The sequence below is a fragment of the Natator depressus genome, chromosome 8, assembly GCF_965152275.1.
Source record: "Natator depressus isolate rNatDep1 chromosome 8, rNatDep2.hap1, whole genome shotgun sequence".
Taxonomy (NCBI): Eukaryota; Metazoa; Chordata; order Testudines; family Cheloniidae; genus Natator; species Natator depressus.
In genome coordinates, this window is record NC_134241.1 from 99,393,639 (window position 1) to 99,418,095 (window position 24,457).

The following is a 24,457-nucleotide window of genomic DNA, read 5'->3' on the forward strand; positions in this document are numbered from 1 at the left end:
AGAATCTCCTTCCTTTTCTAATCTTGTTACCACTGCAATTAATACTCTGCACGTGATAATGAAAGATGAGCAAATGGTCCCATGATTCAATTTCAATAAACCTCCAAGCGTTCAAGTCTCTGCTTCTAGGCTCCACCGGAGGGGGTTTTCGTTCAGTTCACCGGGGTAGGGTGCAAACGGTATTCTGACATCAGGCCAGTACCCTGGTAATACCTAGATCCAGACACCTAGACCCTAGATTGCAAACACTGCGGGGCAGACATCGTCCTGAGATGCGTTTGCACAGTTCCGAGCACACTTCCGCCCGAATCCCTCTTTGGGGTCTGCGGCAGGGGAGATGGAGCAGAACAGCCAGTGCTGTGAACTCTCAATCTGAAATGGGTAACAACCAATGAAGTCAAGATTTTGCTGTCTGCACTTTTACACTAACAAACGAACAAGAGGTGACTGCTTAGTTGCAATGATGAAGCCAGGGTCTTGATCGGCCCTGGAGTTTTGGACAAGAACTGAGGAGTTCCTCTCCCAGCCTCCCTCAGCAGTACACTGCCCTTCAGAAGAAGCAGACAAGCCTTCTTAACTGGCCTGCTGGCTGCCTATTAGTCAGGGTCTCCTCCTGGCCCTTCTAGGTCTCTGGAGGACTAAGTTTTGTTGGCAGTCTGACCTGAGCAGATTTTTTCCTTACGTGGGGAGGTCAGGGCACCGACTCCTCTAACATGTGGCAGAAAAGGCCTGATGGACCCCATCTCAGGGTCAATTGAAGTACTGCAACAATCATTCTGACGTTTCATTGGATAACCACCATATCTGATCTGTCACTTTGTGACAGGATAACACCCCACTGTACGGTTTTTCTGACTCTTTTGAAACTTCAGCACCCCGCCACAGCAAATCCTCGGTAATATTCACCTTGCGCAAAGCAGAACATACCTCCCCATTGCTTCACCTTCTGGGCTCTGCCCTCTCTTTTGTTGCATAGCCTTAGCACACCTAGGCACAGCTGCATTCAAAGGCATGTTTTGAAGGGTCTGATGATTTTCCTTTGACTAGGATCAGAGACCTAGTGTGTGTGTGTGTGTGTGTCTGTGGAAGGTATGCAGGTGCAGAGACCACTCGTTTGTGAGAGGTAGGACTCTCCGGTCGTCATAAACGGGCTAAATAAAGACCGACATCCAGGGGTATGTTTCCAAACCTAGGAGACTAACAGACAAAAAGACATTAAGCTGATAAGTTTTATGCAAACATCTCTTGTGAACATGTCAACTTTAAAGCATTTAGGCTTTTCCTGCCCTTAATGAAGTTCCCATTCTAGGCCAAGGTAGCCTGTGGAGCATCTCACATATTAATGTGTTCAGAATAATGGGCCTTTAAATCAGCAGCCAGCACTGGACAAGCACGGTATGAGGTCTGCCTCAAAACCATAAAATACATTCAGCTGTGTTTGAACTGGTGTCAGCCAGGGACCCATTTTTCACCAGGAACAAAGTTGGTTTCTTTGAAAGAGCAGAAGGAAGATGCTTATGTAAGTCACTATGTGAACCTGGGTAAGGAATCTAGGCTCCCTGTCTGTAAAATGGGTCTAACAAACAAGTAAGTATCTTGTGAGACTTGCCTTCGCCATGAGTCAGCAAGGTACTTCAGCATAAGCCTAACATTAAGTTCACCATCTCGCTGAAGTCCCCATTATTGTAGTAGATGAGTGACTCAATCTATTTAATGGACTTACCAGGAGAGTTTTTTCTGACTTAATTGACACTACCCACATGCTTAAAGTTAGGCATATGCTTAAGTACCTTGGTGACAAAGTACTAACGAAGTATTGTGAAATTCTCAAAGAGAAGGTGCTCTATTAGTATAATTAATAGAATCTTTTTCGTTAGACTGAGTACAGAAATAAGGGCATGCAAAAGAGTTTCATTCAATGGAAAGTGAACAGTTTTCAAAACAGTAAGAATAATCAATGAACATGCACACTAGCACTGGGTGAACTTTGACAAGAATGGAGGTTGAAGTTCAGATCACCAGCCAAACATTGAGATGCTTACATTTATTATTTCTATTGAAGTGTAACTTAAGAGCCCCAGTGTACTAGATGCTGTAGACACAACAAAAAGGAATCTCTGCCTCAAAGAGTTTACAGGCTGGTCTGTAATATTGGACTGAACATCTCCTCAGGACAGGGCTTTCTGAAAATGTCTGCCCTTGGTGGTCCAGAAAATAAAGAACAAGACTTTTTTTTTGGGGGGGGGGGGGAGGAGGGGGTATTTATCTTCTCTATTCCTCGCCTACCCAGCATAATCTGAGGAGACAAATAATCAGGAGTGTTTTCCAGCTTGCCACTAAAAGGGAAAAAAAGTTTGAATTTGATTGGATCTGAGTTTTAGACAGATGTGTGGGTGACTTATAATTTTATTTAAATTGGTATGCTGATTCCTAGAATACACCTTCTAAAAACCTCCCCCACCAAATGTTATAGTTAGGAGTTAATTTGAAATGCTGATGTGAGATCTAATCAACCCTAATCTCTGTTGCATTGCAGAAACTGCTGTAATGGATAGATTTCTCATGGTGAGCCCTGATGAGTGTCATGCACCTCAGGTTTGAATCCAACCACAAAATGACTCAGTTCTCCAAGAGAGACTAAACAACATCTCTATATTGCACAACTGATTGACTGGAGTCAGGAGTAAAATTCGGGGCCGGGGGGGAGGGACGACACAGTGGAAAAGAGAATCACCTTTGGGGAGTTCAATCCAGAAACCTTAAACCCAAATCCAAGAAGATTTTCCATCAGCATTTCCAAAGCCTTTGGGAAGAGTGCAGGAGGTGAGCAACTTGTGGGCTGAAATGTGAAGTCACTGGACAAAATAGCTAAACCATGAAATGAGTAACTTCCATGGTGAATTCCCTGGAGGGAAGATACAACTTTATGACGTGAGGTGTCTGTCATGCAAACTGTCTGACCACTTTGCAGAGTTATGAGATAAACAACAGCTGGGGGAGAAAGCTATTCAGAGGCATAGACAAAGGAGAAAAGATGAAGACTTCAGATGAAGCTGGAAAGAGATGGAGTCAATGAGGTAGAGAGCAGCTGGGAGGCTGTTCCAGATGATAGACACTGCAGAGGGGAAGGTTCTTGGGAAAAAATAAATGAATAAAACACCACCAGTGATCTTATCATGAGAAAGAAGAGTGGAGGTTCAAATGGGGAGAGAGAGAGAGAGAGAGAGAGATGAACTTGGGGAGGTCCATGCAGGGTCGCCCATAGGTGACAGGTACTTCTCCTTCAAAGAAAGGAGTGTTACACTGGATCCCGAAAGGACTGCAAAACCAGTAGAGTCGTTTGAGGGTGAAGATGGGGTGATGTATTTTCCTTTTAATTGTCAGAAGGTGGGCAGCACCATGATACACGTCAGACTCTGGACCGGAAAGGCCAACAGAACAGCAATAGTCAAGGAAAGCAGGAATGGAGTAATTGATGGGGTGTTCAGCAACAGGTAGAATCAAGGCCAAAGAACATACAAACAAAGTTGGAGAGGTGCTGATGCATTTTTCAGACATAAAAGATGTGGGAGTAGGTGGAAAGTTCAGCATGACACCAAGTTTATATATACAGTGGCAGCCTGAGTGGAGGAGGGGGAAGGAGGTTTGCTTCAGGAGCTCCCCTCAAAGGGAAACATTCCATTGTTGAAATATTTCGCTGAGCATAGGTGGAGATGAAGACAGGTTTATATTATAAGGGCAGGGTCACAGGATTCCCTCACCTCTAGCACCATCTCCTGCTGGCCATCCTGGGAATTAGCTCTGCCAAGCATCATGCTCTCCCTCTGGCTGTCTTTTCCCTCCCATGTGGTCTTGCCCTGCAGCCCGCTCTCACTCCAGGGATTGCAGTCTCCTCTTCATAGTTTGGCCTTCTGGCCAGGTCACTACCATCTGCCTGCTTCCGGGGAATTCAAAGTCCTTCCAGACCCATTGTCTGGCTGGTATCTCCAATGGCCTTGCAACTTCTCAGTGGCTGGTACGGAAACCCAGCCCCACCCTCTACACTGGGTTCCAGCCCAGTGACCCTATAACAAGCAACCAAGGTCTCTGCACTGTCTTACGCATTGCTGCTGTTTCCCTCAGCTTCTTCCTACTTTCTTCCCACTTATCTGGCTTCCCCTCTCTCTGGGTTTGCCAGCCTCCCAACTCCCTCCATTCAGGGAGTGGCTGCAGCTGACTTCCCTGCCTTCCTGCAGCCCCCACATCTGTAGCCAGCTTCCTGGTTTTCTAGGTCTCACCTGTACCTGCACAGATGAGCCTACCTGCAATCCATTTTAGTTCCCTGCTCCCTGGCTCCTCCTCCAGTTGCTGTCTGGGAAATTAATTGGCCATCTTAACCCCTTCCAATCCTGTGTGGGGTGGACACCCATCACAGACAGCAAGAGGGCATGAATGCCTCAGACACCAGCTGAGCAACAGCCTGGATGGCTTCAGGATCGTGGTGAAACAATGAAGTGAACTGTAGCTCACGAAAGCTTATGCTCAAATAAATTTGTTAATCTCTAAGGTGCCACAAGTCCTCCTTTTCTTAATTCAGAAGAATGCATCTCTTGGGCCTGAGATACCAATGTATTAAGGTACCCAACCCTTATCTCTACCTCCAGCCAGCCCAGTATTTGCCATCAGCAAGTCATGTCCCAGGGCTTAAAGAACAAAATTCCCCACCATGAGTCTCCACATGCAGACTGCAAGGCGGCTCTTTCCTTTCAGCCTTGGAAAGGGTATCAGATTGCCCTTAGTGTTGCATCTATCAATGGTGGGCCACAAAAAAAAATAAATAAATAAATAAAAGTTCACTTCGGCAAACAGAAAAATCCCCTTGTGGGGAGTGATATTATCCCTCTAATGTCTTGTCTTAAGAAAAACAGATGTGATCTTGGATAGAAACCTATTTCAGTTGCATTTTTGGACTTGACAGAAAGTTCCCCTCCAAACCGATCTACACGAACACACGCACTTAAAAGCACTTAAAAAAAGTGACGGAATGGGGAAAAGTTTTGCTGCAATTCCAGCTTAGGAGATCTCTCTGGAATGAAGGGTAATTACAAGAAGGACGGCAATGTTGGCTCTGGCAGCTGCCATCAGTGGCCCTGGCCTGTAAAGCTTCAGCCTTCACATTGGATTCTCCTCTCTTGGACACAGAGAGAGGTCTCCTGGAGCACACTGGGATTTCACTTAGTCAGTGATACATATATGGATTATAAGAAACATTTAAGAAAGTTTAGGATACCTTATGGGCCTTGCTAGTTGGACAGCTACTATTTTGGCTCATCCAGACATAGCAGAATATCCCTGCTACCAGAATTTTACTGCTCTCTAGGAAAAAACTGAGGTTATTTCCTTTCTGGAATCATTTCACAAGCAGTGATTGCATGTTGAAGGTAAACTTTTGGGGTAATGAATGTGCCTCCTTCTGTGTAGGAGCCATGGCTTTCTGTTGTTGACACTACCAGAATGGAAATGTTTGGTTTTGGGGTGAAGGCACTGGAGTAGGCCTTGGGTAAAATAGATTCAACTCCTGGCTCTGTCACGGATGTCTTTTGTGATCTTGGGTACCTTGCTTCGGGTGAGTGTGTCACAACTGACTTTTACTGTTTGCTTTACCATAGCACCTAGGAGCCATAGTCATGGTCCAAAACCCCATTGTGCTAGGCACCATACCAACACAGAACAAAAGACAGCCTGTGCCCCTAGGAGCTTACAGTCTCAGGATAAGACAGAAGGATACAGGAGTGCAAGGGAACAATGAGACAATAACCAACTTCAAATGGTAGCAGAGCTAGGCCAGTGTGAGATTGCTGGTATTGTATTCCCAGCCCAGCAAGAAGCAGGAAGGACTGGAAATATCACAAGTAAGAGTCCAGGCCAACACTGAGTGCTTCAGAGAACTGCACCTTCAATGTCTAAGTTCCTGCACTTTCTCCTGTGAAAGGAGGATAATGCTGTCCCTGCCTCTTTGTTTCTCCATTTAAATTGTAAGATCTTCAGACACTTTCTCTTGTTCTCTGCCTGGTGCAATGGTGGCCCAGTCTTGGTTAGGGCTCTGCGGTGCTACAAATGATAAAGACATCATGGGTGTCAGCTGAGACCGAACTAGCATCGCCCACCTCTAGCCGCTGGGCTCTAAGGAGAAGCCCTGTCTAAGCACCAGGCTCCTGTATCCTCTGAGGTCACCACTGAAGGGAGACATGATCCCACACAGAGAATAAGTGACAGTGAGGCTCTTGCACCATTCTAACGTCATTACTACAACATAGCTTTCCCATAGGACTACTGCAGATTCTTTGTGCCACTGCTTAGCAACTGAGTGAAAGAGAGAAAAATACCACACACTGGTACACATGGCACTGTAGACAAACCTTTAAAGCCACATTCAATACCATATGACCTTCAACTCTCTTTCCTCTCCCACATTTGGTCGGTCTTGCTTATTTAGAGTGTAAGCTCTTTAGGGCAGAAACTATCGCTCACAATGTGTTTGTACAGGGCCTAGCACAATGGGGCCCAGATCTCGGTTGGGGTTTCTAGGCACTGCCCTGAAACAAACCAATTAAATCGTAATAAATCCAGCGGCATAACTTCATACATGTAGTCAAGATTAAACTCCCCAAAAAGAGATTAAAAAACCTCAAAATACCAGCCCTGAGCAATCTCCCACCTCCTCCCAATGCTGAGGAAGTCCAAATCACAGCATCTCTTGGAGGTCAGCAGATTTGGGATTGTTTCAGACCTGGGGGAGGGGGTGTAGGGTTTCCAAAATGAAGGCCCCTCACAGAAAACACCCTGCCAGCAGCCCTCTCCCGAGGGCTAAAGTTTGCCTAAAGCTCTGGGATGAAGTGTGATCAACATCATCGCTCCTCTGGCACTAAGGAAGTTTTTTTTTTTTTTAATATACAAACACATAACAAAATGACAAACGATCAAGGGCTCAGTTTTATGCCTTAGATGGCCCCTCCAGCAAAAACAGACCCATCCCTTAAATACCAATCTGGCATTATTGGCTCACTACTGTTGGAAAAAGAGAGACACTGATAACAGCACTACTTGTAACCCTGTCAAGGGGTGATCCACTCACCACCTCGCTGGTGCCTCCTCCTGGTCACTCAGGGGATTAGCTCACGAGGCTGACACCCCACATCTGCGGTTTGCACGCCGTCACTCTGACTCTGATCTCCAGCTCCTTTTGCTCAATGTCTCTTTCGGGACTTAGCCCGCTACCTAGGTCACTCAGTGTTCCCCCTTCCAGGGTTCAGTCCACCAACAGTCCTAAAAAGAAAAGGAGTACTTGTGGCACCTTAGAGACTAACCAATTTATTTGAGCATAAGCTTTCGTGAGCTACAGCTCACTTCATCGGATGCATACTGTGGAAAGTACAGAAGACGTTTTTATACACACAAACCATGGAAAAAATGGGTGTTTATCACTACAAAAGGTTTTCTCTCCCCCAACCCCACTCTCCTGCTGGTAATAGCTTATGTAAAGCTATCACTCTCCTTACAATGTGTATGATAAGGAAGGTGGGCCATTTCCAGCACAAATCCAGGTTCTCTCCTGGATTTGTGCTGGAAATGGCCCTCCAGGAGAAGACCTGGATTTGTGCTGGAAATGGCCCACCTTGATTATCATACACATTGTAAGGAGAGTGATAGCTTTACATAAGCTATTACCAGCAGGAGAGTGGGGTGGGGGGAGAGAAAACCTTTTGTAGTGATAAACACCCATTTTTTCCATGGTTTGTGTGTATAAAAACGTCTTCTGTACTTTCCACAGTATGCATCCGATGAAGTGAGCTGTAGCTCACGAAAGCTTATGCTCAAATAAATTGGTTAGTCTCTAAGGTGCCACAAGTCCTCCTTTTCTTTTTGCAAATACAGACTAACACGGCTGTTACTCTGAAACAACAGTCCTAGGTAGTCTTCTGATTTACTGCCCCAGGGCCACTCCTTTGGTGGCTGGTAAGGGAACCTGAGCCCACCCTCTACTCCAGGTTCCAGTCCAGGGACCCCTCAGCTCAGCAGTTCCAAGCCTTCCTCTCTCAGCCCTCACTGCTCCTTCCTGTGCTCTGGTTCCCTTATCTCTCTAGGTGTACCAACTCCAAACCCTCTTCCCAGGAAATAACCATCCTTTCTGCACATCCCATCAGCTGTCTTTCGCTACCTAGCTTTATAAGCCCTGCCTGGTCCTGCACAGGTGCGCCTGTTCCCTAATTAGCTGCCTCCAGCCAAAAGCTCCCCTGTTTACAGCCTGATTAGCTGATTGGGCCCATCTAGCCCAATTCAGCTCTTGCAGGGCTAGTGTGGGGGATCTCACCCCATCACAAACATCTACCTTTTTCTGGAATTCTCCCATCCAAGTACTGACCTGGCACACCGCTGCTGAGCTTCTGAGATGTGATGGGATCACCGATAGCAGATAAACCCCACAAATCATATCCATTTTAATATGCTTGCTGTCCACTGTAGGGCGTTCAAATCAACAAGGAAGACATTTGATGGGAGAGATTATAGGATTTTCTTGGTTTTATGGCCCAGTGAATGAATAGACTTCAGTACAGCTGACAGCACTTCACATCCAGCAAGCCTGGCAGTTTGGCCACATGTTTCCAGCACTGTATCATTCAGAGATGAATTGGATTAAGGCTAATCTGTGATGTGAAATCCTGTTAGAATTGCCTTTGGATCTCTGCAACTTCCAGGATATAACTCTCCTGCATTGAAACAGATGATGTTTGTTTGGACAGGTGTTGGACATGAGGTATGGGGGGCGGGGGGCAGAGAGAATAGATGTGTTTGCCATGTGATGTGACCCAAGAAAAGATGAAAGAAAAATGTTGAATATCTCCAGCACTGTATCTCCTATTCCACTATAACCAATTGTCTGGCGTGACAAAAGCCAGCTAACTCCCTTCTCCAAATTGATTTAAGAGACAAAACGCTGCACTCGGTCACCTGCACTGTGTGATTTAGACTTTGTCTTAAATCCTTGGGACAACAAATACAAAAAACCTGCAGGTTGCTAAATCAGATCCCTGCTTTTCCTACTTCAGTTTACTTCAATCTCAGAAAGGTTTTTTGCTTGTTTGTTTTTTAAGTGCTGGCTTGACAGCTCTGGAAATTGAAGTTTTCTGTTTGTCCACAGACCAGCTAAAGCATGGACAGAAGCCATGCAAGTTTATCAGCAACAGAGTGGGGCAAATTTTTTTTTTTGGTACAGGGTTTTGGGGTTTTTTTATAAAAAAAAAAATGCAGATTTGCATGGCACAAAACAATTTGCAAGCTGGGGTTGATTTCAAATTGTTTCAACAAAATTTTTTTTTTGCAAACCTCAAAATGGTTCGTTTTGGCATTTCAAAAACAAAATGTGTTTTTCCTTTTGGAATTCCCCTCGGTTGTAATTTTTTTTTTAATTTAAAATGTTTAATAACCCCTCAAAATCAAAACAAAAGATTTCAGTTTGAGTTGACTGAAATGATTCAGTTGACATTAAACTAAACTTTTTTCAATATTTTGTTTTACTGAAAATTTCAAAACATTTTCATTTCAGGTTGACCCAAAATGATTCCTGCCCCAGTTTTTCAGACCTGAACTATTTGCACAGCCCTACTAAGCACCACTTGCCACACAGGAATAACCAGATTGGATTAGAACTGTGGCCCATCAATTTAGTATCCTGTCTCCAACAGTAGCCAGTAGTGGATACTTCAGATGAAGTCATTTAAGCACCCATAATGGACAACTATGTACTAATGTGCCCATAGGGTGAAAGTTTCTTCCTGACCAGTATCAGTCTGTGGTTTCCTTATGTCCTGAAGCATGAGGGTTTATATCCCTTACACATTTTTATCCTATCTTAATTTTTACATGCCTCAAACCTGACTACATGGAGTCTCATTTTGTTCATTCCTTACTGCCCACAAGGGTGTGTATTAGTTAATGCTAGCTGGAAATGAGAGCAGCCTGTTCTAGGGTTTAGGGCCCTGAACTGGGCATTAAAAGACAGCAGTTCTATTCTTGCCTATACAATTGGGCTGCTGTGACGTGTTGGACAAATCAGTTCCCCTCCCTTTATCCCCTCCCACCTTTGTCTGTCTGGTCTACCCAGATACATATATGCACTGTAGTATCTGAGCTCCTGTTGTAAGATGTTCAGGGGCCGTCTCTCACTATGTGTTTGTACAGTGCCTAGCACCATAGAGCCCTAATGTTGACTAAAAGAAAAGGAGGACTTGTGGCACCTCAGAGACTAACCAATTTATTTGAGCATAAGCTTCCGATGAAGTGAGCTGTAGCTCACGAAAGCTCACGCTCAAATAAATTGGTTAGTCTCTAAGGTGCCACAAGTCCTCCTTTTCTTTTTGCGAATACAGACTAACACGGCTGCTACTCTGAAACCTAATGTTGACTGGGGCTTCTAGGTCCTGCAGTTAATATAGCTATTTATATATGTACTAGTTATGTGGAAACTAGACGAACAACACAAGTTCACTTCAGCTGGGTTTGCAAAACTGGCCTGGACTCTTTCTTGTGATATTTCCAGTCCTTCCTGCTTCTTGCTGGGCTGGGAATACAATACCCGCAATCTCATACTGGTGAATCCAATCCCAGCCAGAACCCATGATTCTGGGGATGCACACAAATTAAAAATAGTGAACAGTGAACAAAAATGTTGGAAACTTTAGACCATATTTGAATGATTTTTTTTTTTTAGTTTGTGTTGTGATCTTCTAATTCAGTGATTCTCAAACTGTGGGTTGGGACCCCAAAGTGGGTTTGGACCCCATTCTAATGGGGTCACCAGGGCTGGCATTAGACTTGCTGGGGCCTGGGGCTGAAGCCCTTGGGCTTTGGCATTGGCCCCCGCCCAGGGCAGCGGGGCTTGGACTTTGGCTCCACTCCCCCTCCCCCCGGGGTTGTGGGGCTCAGGCTTCGGTCCCCCCTCCTGGGGTCGTGTAGTAATTTTTGTTGTCAGAAGGGTGTTGCGGTGCAATCAAGTTTGAGAACCCCTGTTCTAATTGTAAAAGGTGTGAATGCACCAGTGCCCTCAGGTGGGCAGAATTCAAACTATTCAGCTGTGTGTCATTGGCCCTACTTGCTAACAGCTAACTGAGATTTTCCTTTAGCTCTTGTCATAAGACCCTGAGGTTTTGAAGCAGGAGAGTCTGGATTCTACATGGGCTCTTACCATGGAATTCCATAGTGACCGAATCTCTTCTCACTTCCACTAGTGTAATCCAGGAGTAACTTCCCTGAGGCCAATGGATTTACACTGGTGTCAGAGAGGGCAGGGGGACCTGACCCCAACTGTGAGGTTCACAAGTCAGTGAAGTGGAGATGATGCAGTTGTGGAACAAGCAGCTCAGTTGAGTAGATCCACAGTCAGTCTCCACTTGAGTTTCAAACACACACACACACAGGTAGACAACCCAGGGGAGATTCCTAGGCTTACTTTACATTAGAAAAAGTTTGCCAGTACTGTATATCTATACTAGCAAGCCCTCCTAGTGTAGATGACAGAGCTTACATAGGCAAAGGATCTTACATAGGCATGTCATTATAGTTTGTACTTTTTCCCTGAACAAAACAAGCTGTACCAGTCCATGTACTTTGCTTTTTTGGCAAATATATCTGCACCTAGACTAAGGCTTTTGCCAATATAAATTTGTCATTTTAAAAAAAAATCATCCCCCCTAACTCACATTGCTACTAGGGCAAAAGAGCCTAGTGTAGACCTGGCCTAAATAAGAAGCAGGACTTGAGCTAAATTGACATACACCAGGTTTCTATTGATTGAAGAGTCCACACCCCCTTTTAATTAAATCCATTTTAAGTCACACCTTTAGTTCAATCAGTGCACCACTGCGTGTGGACCAGCCCACAGATTCACCACATTTAAGTAGCTGCAAATTGGTTACATGGTTTTGATAAGACAATCTTGCCCATCAGGGCAGCAAATATCCCTAGAAAACTAAAAGGACTTTGCTCTGAAAGCTTAAGCAAGAATAAAACATAAGGAAGATGGTAGGAAATCCACAACTTTCTCCTGGGCTGTTTTCATCCAGCTAAGAGGCCCTGCTACAAGGGTTTGAAGAATTCAACATTAATGAGAAATGCCAAAGGAATAAAGAATGTTCTTGACAGTTAAGGGGGGGAGGGAATGTATGCCTCAAATATTTCCATCTCAGAATTAATTAGATTTTAAATGTGTCCATTTCCTACCCATCAGACTCTGTGCGCTATGGATTCAGTGCCAGAATTATGACAAATGACATTTATTCGGCTCGCTGGAACTTTTATCTGAATTATCTACCAAGTTAGAGGTCATGGGCATAACACTTCATTTTTCTCCAGGCCGCAGATACACTGAACAGGAATGCCAGATTGTAAGCCATTTCACAGGCCTGCTGTCATGAAATCATGCTAAAAAATGTTACTCACAATTAGCTTCCAGGGTTTCTGAGGATGAGTTTTCCTCCACACTGATTTATCTGATCTTTTTGGAAAGCCAACACTCGGACAATGTGTGGTCAGATATTCACATGACTAGCACAGAATAAGTGCAGGGTGATAGATTGCTCAGGAGACAATAGTTTCTGTGGAGTTGATTCTCAGATACTTCAAATATTTCATTATTCATTTGGTAGCTTCTGAGCCTTTTTCTGGTTGAAATATAACTCTGAAATGGGTTGTCTTCTTTTAAGCGATGAGTGGGTATGTCTTAACCCTAAACTTTGCTGGCCAACTGATTTGCATAATGAGGGACTTGTGCCACACCTCTAGAGAACCTTAAATATAATGATTTTTTTCTACACCCACTCTAATGTCAGAATTTTAGAAAACCTTGTAAAGACTAAGCTGGTGTAAAGACTAATGTCTTCCTCTCAATTAAAGTGGCACGTTCTTGTCAAACCTTGAGAACTCCAGAACATTAGGAAAACAAAACAAGAACTTGTGAAAAGTGGAATTATCCCAGATGGTCCACTTTAAATGGAGCTGGCAAAACTAGGACCCGAGTCATCCTGTTAGATGGATTGCCGTGCAACTGGGTGTATATTATCCGTATTATTGGCCTAATATTTCAAGCTGAGCTTCTGCTTACAATGCATGTCAGCACATAGACTGGCTTATTCAACTTCCTGAAAACATCTTGTGGAGATAAAACATGTGTATATGTTGTAATCCCTGGTAAGTCAATGTCATCTTTTGTAAAATGGTGACATTTACAGGGCACTGATCATTCTCAGATGTTTTTATTTAATTCAGCTGAACGGCGAGCGAGACATGAACGCACACACGCTGTGTTGAGCTTTTCACAGCAGGAAACTGTGTATCTCTGGACAACTTCCATGGTTGTTTACAGTGATGTTGTAGCCTTATTGGTCCCAGGATATTGGAGAGACAAGGTGGGTGAGGTAATATCTTCTGCTGGACCAACTTCTGTTGGTGAAAGAGACAACAGATGTCGGTCCAATAAAATATATTATCTCATTCCTCTTGTCTCTCTCTAATATCCCTAGACAAGTCACCTCCCCAAAGCGCATGTGGATTTCTCCCTGTCCCCACTGCTTCTACATGTAGTGAATTGAACAGTTGACACATCACCAATTTTGGAGCCTTCTGCCACACTCCAGGGAAGGCAGACCATTGTCCTCCCATCCCCATGGCTTTAATGATAATACTTTACCTTTAGAGTGATGCTTTCCTCTGAGGATTTCAAGTCACTCCTTTTACAGATGAATTAATTCAACCCTTAGGTTCTGGTAGGCAGGGATTATTATTCCCATTTTACAGATGGGGAAACTGAGGCAAGGGGTGGCATAGCAATTTGGAGAGCAGGAAAACCAAGGGTGAGAGTAAATAGAACATAGATTAGTTACGTGTGTAGCCTGATGAACATAAGGCATGTCTGCCGTAGCACCCTCCCTTCATCTGTAGTTCCCTCCACTTCTGCCCTATTAAGGCACAGTACATCAAAACCACCATTTGACAGCCCATGTACAGCAGGAGCTGGCATCCTCTTTTGCATATGGGTAACACTGACAGACCCCGGTCGTCGGTGGGCAGGATCAAACTGAGGACCTCTGGAGCTTAGTGCATGAGCCTCTACTGCATGAACTAAAAGCCAACTGCCTGTTAGCTAAGGCTGTAGAGCAGACTCATTTATCTCTCTCTCTCTCTCTAAGTGGTCTCGGTGCCAGTAGATGGGACAGAACACCACACCCAGAAGGTGTGTGAGTTACACATGCTCTTAGGGATTGAGTGGCAGAGAGCGAGGGAAAATTAGTGCCCAGAAATATGAGGCAACCAGGGCAGCGGAATGACCCCACTCTGTAAGAGGAGATTGCTTGTTAAATTTTAAAGAGAGGATCTATCCATCCAAGCTACTGACCTGCCAGGATGTCACCTGAGAAAGAAGGTTCCAGCCCATTGGAGCAGTGGTTGCTGCTTATTAAATATGTGAGCGGCTCCTGGAACAAGAGATGTCTCTGCGGAGTCACGTTGGCAGGCAGGAGCCATGAAGTTAGAGATGATTGTCCCTGCACTCTGCTGATGGGAACTTGACAGCCCATTTACTCACCTTGCCTTTCTCCCATCCGTTTGGGATGATCACTTAGGAATAGAATCCTAGAATATCAGGGTTGGAAGGGACCTCAGGAGGTCATCTAGTCCAACCCCCTGTGCAAAGCAGGACCAATCCCCAATTCTTGCCCCAGATTCCGAAATGGCCCCCTCAAGGATTGAACTCACAACCCTGGGTTTAGCAGGCCAATGCTCAAACCACTGAGCTATCCCTATCCAGGTCAGTGCTGATGGGGTATCTTTAAGACAGGCGCTGAGACTCATCCATACCCCTTGCCCGTGAAAGTTCAGCCCACTTGGAGTAAGTCCCAGAAGAGACATCACTGCAGCAAATATAGAACAGGAGATCGGAGGAGGGAAAAGAGAGAGACCACTTTACTCAGGGACTGTATGGGTTAGATCATCAGCTGGTGCAGAGAGGCATGGTTCCATTGAGCTCATCAGTTCCAGAAGGGAGCTGTGCTGCTCATGCTGAGGACATAGGGGTAGATTTTCAAAGGCAAGTGGCATTCAGGCACCTAACTCCCATGGACTTTCCATCTAGCCAGGCTCTTCTATGGAGCGCTAGACCCAGGGCCAGATCCTAGCTGCCCCTTGAATGAGTGAGGAGGGGGACTCAGGGAGCCTTTCCAACCATCCCCTTCTTCCCCGGTTATACAGGAGCAACCTGGGTCCTCGGGAGCTCACTCATCTACCGACTGCATGCAGGCCTGACAACAGTTGAGATATTATTTTGCTGGCCTGGCTTCTGCCCAGATTTCCCCTCCCTGCTGCCATTCAGAGCAGGCCCAAGAGCAGCTGAGGTAGAGCTTGGCTGATCTCGGCGTTACCCGGCCCCTGATCTCCAGCCAAGCCCCCAGAGCAGCAAAGATTCTTAGAGAAAACTTCATTTGCACACCCTTTTTTTCAGTAGAGAAAAGGCAGTCTCCCATGGAGATCCACCTGAGAGACACAGAGAAGAGATTGAAATTGCTGTTCCCCAGCCACTAGCTATGACCAGGCCACCCACGCCCGCATCTTGTAGCTTCTTTCCTAGGGACTGCTCTGAAATCTGACATGCAAAGCACAGAGAAAGGGACATTAGCGAAATGATACAAAGCAGAGCTAACCCTCACCCCCAAGTAAATCCATTTACCACCACATGCTGCTCCAGACCCCCCTGGTCACCCTCCATCCTTTCAGCCCTAAGCCGTGTGGCCCCGACTGCAATTAGGACCCCAATACAGCAAAGCATTTAAGCATGTGCTTTACTTTCAACAACACTTTGCCAGTTCCGAGCCTAGTTTGGGGAGGTGAAAAAGAGGGAACTTTGTACTGGCCCAAGCTAAGTGTAGGGAAAATGCATGGTATCCCGTTTATTTAGCATCAGTGTTTAGACACTGAGGTGATAGGTTGCCAAGGACAGACAGACTGGAAATAACCAAATGGTAACTGTTGGCATGTGCTGACTTTTCAGTGGCAACTCCGGCATCAGCTTTCAACTGTTACAGGCCTCTTAACTGAAGATCTACACTAGAAATGGTTTGCTGACATACCTATACCAGTATAACTATACTGGAAAAGGTTCAGAGTAGCAGCCGTGTTAGTCTGTATTTTCCACTGAATGCATCCTATGAAGTGAGCTGTCGCTCATGAAAGCTTATGCTCAAATAAATTTGTTAGTCTCTAAGGTGCCACACGTCCTCCTTTTCTTTTTGCGGATACTGGAAAACTCTCCTAGGCTGGATGCAGCTTTTAGCAGTATAGCTTAGATCGGTTCCCTGAACAAAATAAACTGCATCAGCAAAAGCACCTTGTTGCTGGCAGAACTGCGTCTACACTATGGTTTTTGCCAGTATAGAAATGCCATAAAAAACCCAGTCTCACCCCTAACTGGCCTTACGATGCTGGCAAAAATTGCTCGTGTAGCCTGAGGGTGCCAATGGGGTATCACAGCAAGTATAATTGTTTTGGTAAATTTTGTTTCTTAAAAATGGATTGCAATCCACTAATGGGTCATGGTTCTGCCAAGTTCCAATGTAGTGTACAGTCTGTGCCATCACAGACAGGATCATGACATCCACTGGGCAACACACAAAACCAGCCAGCTGAGTTCACTAGCTATCCTGCCTCTTCTTCCACGACAGCCACAAAAAGCAACAAGAAAGTGACGTGACTATCAAGTGTGTGAGTAGCTGAACAGAGCAAAGGAAATACTGAGCTTCCAAATATGGCAACAGACACAGTGCTCAAGCAGAGTTGAATTTCCTATGATGGTTTACACCACTCCTATTTTTCCTGAGCAATTTCGCCCAACACAGCACGAGCTCCTGAATTTGGATCCTGACATTGTGTGTGTGAATTTTCATGTGAGTTTTACTGTCTCCTTCCAGAGGGAACATGTACAAAGATAGACAACTCACTAACGTACACACACGCACAAGGGTCCTGTAGACCAAATGTTGATGTAAACCATAATGGAAAACATGCTTTGGTTTGAGGAGTATTCTCTGGAGACTTGTGAGAAACTTTCCCTTCACTCTTCTTAATTATAGGTTTCAAATTGCAACTCAAGGTCCCCTAAGATCTTAAGGCAATTTCAGCAGACTTGTCATTTACGGACATGAACAAACAAACAATGTAAGTTGCAGCAATAAAATATCAGTGTTTCGTTGGCACGTCCTCCAATGTGTCAAATGCTGTGTGTGTGAAAGGATGGGGGTCTTTACTGTACAAGCAGTTGGCTGGATAGTCTTCAGATTTTGAAGGTCCATAGCTCTGGGTTTCCTTAATTCATCCTCCTGACGACAGAAGATGTCAATGACCCACAAATACTTTGTGTAAAAATGTAACATCCCACTGGGAATATATGCATGGAAAAAAAATCTAGCCGTTCACGATTTGATATAAAGATACAAGTGATATTGGGCAACAAAATAGGTCTGACTAAAGCCTGCTTTTAAAGAGTCCATTTAATAAAGGAACGGCTCACCTATTTTGCCTTTGTCTGGGCTTGTTAACCTTCAAGCCAAGAAAACCATGGCTGTAGTTAGGCAATCAGTTCCCACTGAATTTCGCCCTAATGTCCTTAGGCCTCTTTAGAAAACCCAGCCTGTGTATTTAAAGCATTTCCTTGCCTCTGTCACTGCTAACACATTAGGTTGGATGACAGTGATTATCTCTATATAACATGCTTGGTGCTTTGTAGACTCCTGCTTAATTGGGAAGGGAAGTCATTTATATTCAGACTGTTTCAAATTTGTTTGGTTTGCTGAAACCATTTGAGCTCAGGAAGGTTTGGGATAAAAGACATCTCTGATAAAGAGCCATCAACCTCAGAGAATACTCACAGTTCACATTCTAAGCCTTCCAAAAAGTGCTTCAGTGAAGCCCGGGAAGATCTGTTTAGGCTCAGCCAGTGTGCCTAGCCCTCAGCCATCCTTCTCAGACCAGATTTGGTATTCCTTTTATTTCTAAAGGTAGACCCCCCCACCCCACAAAATTTTTTTTTTAATTTAAAAAAAACCCACAGATTCAACTTTGAGGCCTTCTCGTGAAGAAGCATAGAAGATCACCTTATTTGTCTGTGATTTATTGCTATTGCATTTAAGCAATTAATAGTTACATTATTTAAAGTGAAAACATTGAAGTCCCTGAGTCTTTGGGAATTCTTCATCTTCAGAAAGGCAGGGCTAAGTGCATTTCACAATTCACATACCAATGCCCCAGTTCTGCCCTGAGCTAAATTCCATGGGAGTTGCGCATGTTCTGAGGGAAGCCAGAACTGCACCCCAATGTCTCACTTGGAAAAGGATCAGTTGAATGTTCTGAATTCAGAACAAGACCGACAGCCAAATGCCACCCTCTTTGAACGCTAAATAATTTAGCTATTACCATGTATGTCTGCAAAAACATTGGCACCATCCCCAAAATGAGGGCTTAGCATTGTTCATCTTCATTTAAAAATAGAGATCCTTCTTCATTCGAGCCTCACAAAAGATGGATCTGTTTAAAATCTTCAGGTCTGACTTTTAAAATAACAATCCTTCAACATTTTTAATCTTCCTCCTGTAGGTGGAGATAGATGTGTGTTGGATTTCCTCAGGGAATACAAATGAGTGATGCAACTCATAAAATAACCCCATAGGCATTTAACATTTCTAAATGACATACCTGCAATATTTTCAATAGGACCTTTGTGTTTTGCTCCATTTACCACTCTCTTTTCTCACACATGCAGAGCATGCAGGAGGAAGGAGAAGAGAAATTTTCCAAGGATCCTGGTGAGACAAGCCATTTACAGCTTTGGTTTTGAGGTTTATGATGTCCTAAACCCACCTAGATGGATCCATGGGAATCAAAATCAGAAGTGACCAGAAGGTCCTATAACTTCTCATTGGTTTTTTTTTTTCATTTTCACACTCCTCTCCACTGCCTCCATTTCAAAGTAGGAGCTCAGACTTACCATGGGAAGGGCTGTTCTCCAGCAGACTTCCTGCTCAGAGTGGCGGCCAAAACGTCAGTCAACAAAACAATGACAGTTTACAGTATGGATCCAGCTCTAAATATGCCTTTAGGTGCCTATCCAAACTGTTCCAAAACATTCAAACCTTCTGAGCTTCCTCCACCACTATCAGCAAATACTTTAGGGAGCTGTTTTCTTATACAGTATCTCACACCAGCTCATCCATTCTCCTAAGCTCTTCTCTCTGGTTGACTTGCTACTGTGGAGAAATCCACAGAGGAAGTCTCCATGAGGTTTCCCCCAGAAAGCTTCCTCCTGAGTTGTCCCATTGGTAGAGCTGGTGGCCAGAGTTTGACACCCTGCAGAAGAGAGGTCACAGACCTTACAGATCGTGGAAGATCTGACAAAATCCAAGGCCATCAGCACAGAGACCATGTGCTTTGGTCCCAACCATGAGTCCCTTCCCCATTCCCTAGCAATGCAGGACCTTTGGAGCCCCACTACTAAGTTTTCTCCTGGCTGGTGGCTGCCCTGGGGGCACATTAAAAGGGGATTCCTAGCATGAGGCTGCAGAAAAATAATAGACCCTCAGGCAATCATTAAGTGATCCATCCCCTGTTGCCCATTCCCAGCTTCTGGGGAGAGCCTTATGAAATGTCCAGGGAGTGTTGGAATGCTGATGCATTAGGGCAGACCTGTGCATTACAAATTCCCATCTATGCATGGATCCCAAGGTACAACTGGGCCCAGAGACATTAACAGGTTAGGGATTGGACTATAAACATTCCTGTCGTGCATTGAACAGTTACTGTGCGAGAATTTAGATTTTTTTTAAAAAAAAAGAAACACCATTAGAATAACCATTAAACTAAAGAGCAACAGAAGATGAGGACTCAAATCCTCAAAGAATTTATAACCCAACCTGCAGCAATCCCTGGATTGACAAAGGATTAAACTGAGCCTAACAAGACTCATCCACATCTTCTTAAGGAAGTTATTAAAGTGCATTAAAGGGTGATGTGGATTTTCCCTTCAGGTTTCCTTTTCGGTTCCGTTTTGAGAAGGATTTTCTCTGGAGAACCTCAGTTGTCAATTTTAATGGTTTAATCAGCGTTGATAGATTCTGTTTATGCTGGGAGAGGACTCCGGTGGCTCAACCTAATGTAAGCTTTACATTGATTGTAAGCAGCAGCTTTCTATGTCTACGCTTCATTTGGGGCTTTGTCAAAGCATTAGTGGACCTATGCAAAGGAATAAGCTTGGCTGATGGCAGGGGGTGGGCCAGCTGGTTAAACAACTCATTTCCATCTCAAATTCCTATGATCCTACAAATGAACTAGGGACTATTTCCTCTACTGTCAACCCCAGAACGGAAAGATTATAGGGGCCATATTGTGGCCTCCTTCTCCACTCTGGGAGCAGAGGGGAGTTGGCATGAGTGGAAGCATGGCCCAGTGGTTAAGGCATTTGACTGGGACTCCTGGGTTTGAGGCCCTGCTTGGCCACAGACTGAGCATGATACGTTTATTCATGACATTATGACAGGATTGCCAGGGCACTACCCTTGATGACCCAAGCGGGCCCTATGTGCTCAATGAAACCCAACTGGGGAAAGAGAGATGCCTTGTCTCCTGTATCCCCCTAAACTTCCCAGAAGCAGCTCTGGGGCAGCTTCCAGCTTTTCCCACAGACTTCACTGGGACCAAGGCCTGCATTGAAGGGCTTTGCTGAAATGGGGCCTAGACCCCAACACTGTCGCTCGCTGTACGACACAAAAAGGGCTAGACTGCACGGCTCTTACTCATGTGAGTTATCCTATGAGCTTCCATGGGGTTTTTCTCGAGTGCATTGGAGCATAAGAACATAAGAACAGCCACAGAGGGCCAGACCAATGGTCCTTGTAGCCCAGTATCCTGTCTTCCAACAGAGACCAGCATGTCAGAGTTGCAGATTCTATCCCAAAATGGGCCAGCACCAAAGAGTTTACAATAAAATAAATAAATGAAAGGCCCAAGTTTTCAGAGCCCTTTCCAACTTGCAGTCCCCATTACGGCAAGTGTGATCCCATTTTACAGCTGAACACACTTATTTCTGCTTTTTATTTGTGTTTGCTACTTCTATGACTCCTATTACCATAGTATCTGAGCACCTTGCAGTCTTTAATGCAAGGACCGTGCAGTTATACCCATTTTACAGAAGGAAAACTGAAGCGCAGAGTTTAAGTGACTTTCCCACAAGTCTGTGGCAAAGCAGGGAATTGAACTGGGCTGTTTTTAAGTCCCAGGCCCCAGCCACTGGCCCATTCTTCCTCTAACAGACCAGTGCTCTCAAGTGAAAATGAGGTCCCATTGTGCTAGATGCTGTAAATACACATAGCAAGAGACATTGCCCGCCACAAAGAGTTTCTAATCTAAATAGAAAAGGAGTACTTGTGGCACCTTAGAGACTAACCAATTTATTTGAGCATGAGCTTTCGTGAGCTATAGCTCACTGCATCCGATGAAGTGAGCTGTAGCTCACGAAAGCTCATGCTCAAATAAATTGGTTAGTCTCTAAGGTGCCACAAGTACTCCTTTTCTTTTTGCGAATACAGACTAACACGGCTGTTACTCTGAAACTAATCTAAATAGTAAAAGCAGACAAAGGGTGGGAGCAGAAACAGATGACATGACTGCTTAAGGTCGCACAGCAGGTGATGGACGGAGGTGGGAATAGAATCCATGTCTCCTGAATCCCACTCTAGAGCCCTCATGTGGCCCCTCCCTGAAATCTCACCTTCCTTTCTGTACTACCAAAGCCCCAATGTACAGCTATAACTATTTTACATTTGGGGACAATGTATACCTTCAGATCAGCGGCACTGCTATGGGTACCCGCATGGCCCCACAGTATGCCAACATTTTTATGGCTGACTTAGAACAACGCTTCCTCAGCTCTCGTCCCCTAACGCCCCTACTTTACTTGCGCTATATTGATGACATCTTCATCATCTGGACCCATGGAAAAAAAGCCCTTGAGGAATTCCACCATGATTTCAACAATTTCCATCCCACCATCAACCTCAGCCTCGTCCAGTCCACACAAGAGATCCACTTCCTGGACACTACAGTGCTAATAAACGATGGTCACATAAACACCACCCTATACCGGAAACCTACTGACCGCTATTCCTACCTACATGCCTCCAGCTTTCACCCTGACCACACCACACGATCCATCGTCTACAGCCAAGCTCTGCGATAAAACCGCATTTGCTCCAACCCCTCAGACAGAGACAAACACCTACAAGATCTCTATCAAGCATTCTTACAACTACAATACCCACCTGCAGAAGTGAAGAAACAGATTGATAGAGCCAGAAGAGTTCCCAGAAGTCACCTACGACAGGACAGGCCTAACAAAGAAAATAACAGAACGCCACTAGCCGTCACCTTCAGCCCCCAACTAAAACCCCTCCAACGCATTATTAAGGATCTACAACCTATCCTGAAGGATGACCCAACACTCTCACAAATCTTGGGAGACAGGCCAGTCCTTGCCTACAGACAGCCCCCCAACCTGAAGCAAATACTCACCAACAACCACATACCACACAACAGAACCACTAACCCAGGAACCTATCCTTGCAACAAAGCCCGTTGCCAATTGTGCCCACATATCTATTCAGGGGACACCATCACAGGGCCTAATAACATCAGCCACACTATCAGAGGCTCGTTCACCTGCACATCCACCAATGTGATATACGCCATCATGTGCCAGCAATGCCCCTCTGCCATGTACATTGGTCAAACTGGACAGTCTCTACGTAAAAGAATAAATGGACACAAATCAGATGTCAAGAATTATAACATTCATAAACCAGTTGGAGAACACTTCAATCTCTCTGGTCACGCAATTACAGATATGAAGGTTGCTATCTTACAACAAAAAAACTTCAAATCCAGACTCCAGCGAGAAACTGCTGAATTGGAATTCATTTGCAAATTGGATACTATTAATTTAGGCTTAAATAGAGATTGGGAGTGGCTAAGTCATTATGCAAGGTAGCCTATTTCCCCTTGTTTTTTCCTAACCCCCCCCCCCCCCCAGACGTTCTGGTTAAACTTGGATTTATGCTGGAAATGGCCCACCTTGGTTATCATACACATTGTAGGCAGAGTGGTCGCTTTGGATGAGCTATTACCAGCAGGAGAGTGAGTTTGTGTGTGTATGGGGGTGGGGGGTGAGAAAACCTGGATTTGTGCTGGAAATGGCCCACCTTGATTATCATACACATTGTAAAGAGAGTGGTCACTTTGGATGGGCTATTACCAGCAGGAGAGTGAGTTTGTGTGTGGGGGGGCGGAAGATGAGAAAACCTGGATTTGTGCTGGAAATGGCCCAACTTGATTATCACACACATTGTAAGGAGAGTGATCACTTTAGATAAGCTATTACCAGCAGGAAAGTGGGGTGGGAGGAGGTATTGTTTCATGGTCTCTGTGTATATAATGTCTTCTGCAGTTTCCACAGTATGCATCCGATGAAGTGAGCTGTAGCTCACGAAAGCTTATGCTCAAATAAATTGGGTAGTCTCTAAGGTGCCACAAGTACTCCTTTCCAATGTACAGCTGTTTCCTTCCGGGAACTGCTCCACCACACGTGGACCTTCAGTATAACGTGTACTTTATCTTTATAACCGTTTATTAATGCTCTGGACGGATTAGCTGGCAGGGGCACAGAACGCTGGAGCAGAGAGGCTGGTAGAAAGCACCACAGTGGGCGTGCTCAAGCAGAGAGAAAAGAGCGGTCCTGTGATCATGCCTATACAGGCTGACTTGGCTTTGGCAGTGCTGACAGCCTCTTGGCTCAGGACTCTTGATTTGTAGATGGCAAACGATGGCTCCTCATGTTTTGCTATGGGAATAACCCTGCTCTCCCAGCATGGCATGGCAGGATTTCAAATAATGAGCAGGCCAAGGCAGCGTTTGATGGAGAGATCCCGTAAACCTCTTTAAAATGGGTTTGCTGTCATAGATCCAGCTGGGAATGGACGAAAGGATTCTATTCATGAATGGCTTAAGGGTCTGTTAGTATTTCTTATTTGATTGGGCAGGACAGAAACATGGTCCAGTGGGCTGAATGGGTATTAAGGTTAGAATTCTATGTCAAGCTCCGCCACTGAATCACTGTATGACCTTAGGCAAGTCTCTTCACTTCTGTTTTCCCATCTGTAAAATGGGGATAATGATATTTACCTTTTTTCTGCATGGTGTTTGGCAGTGGCAGAGCCAGATTGTGCAATCAGGGGGGCGATGGATCATTGGTGGTGCCTCCATATTCAGTGGGTGCATACCTCTTCCTCCACCACCACCTTCTCCTCGTCCCCACCAAGGGGGCACAGACCACTCTCTG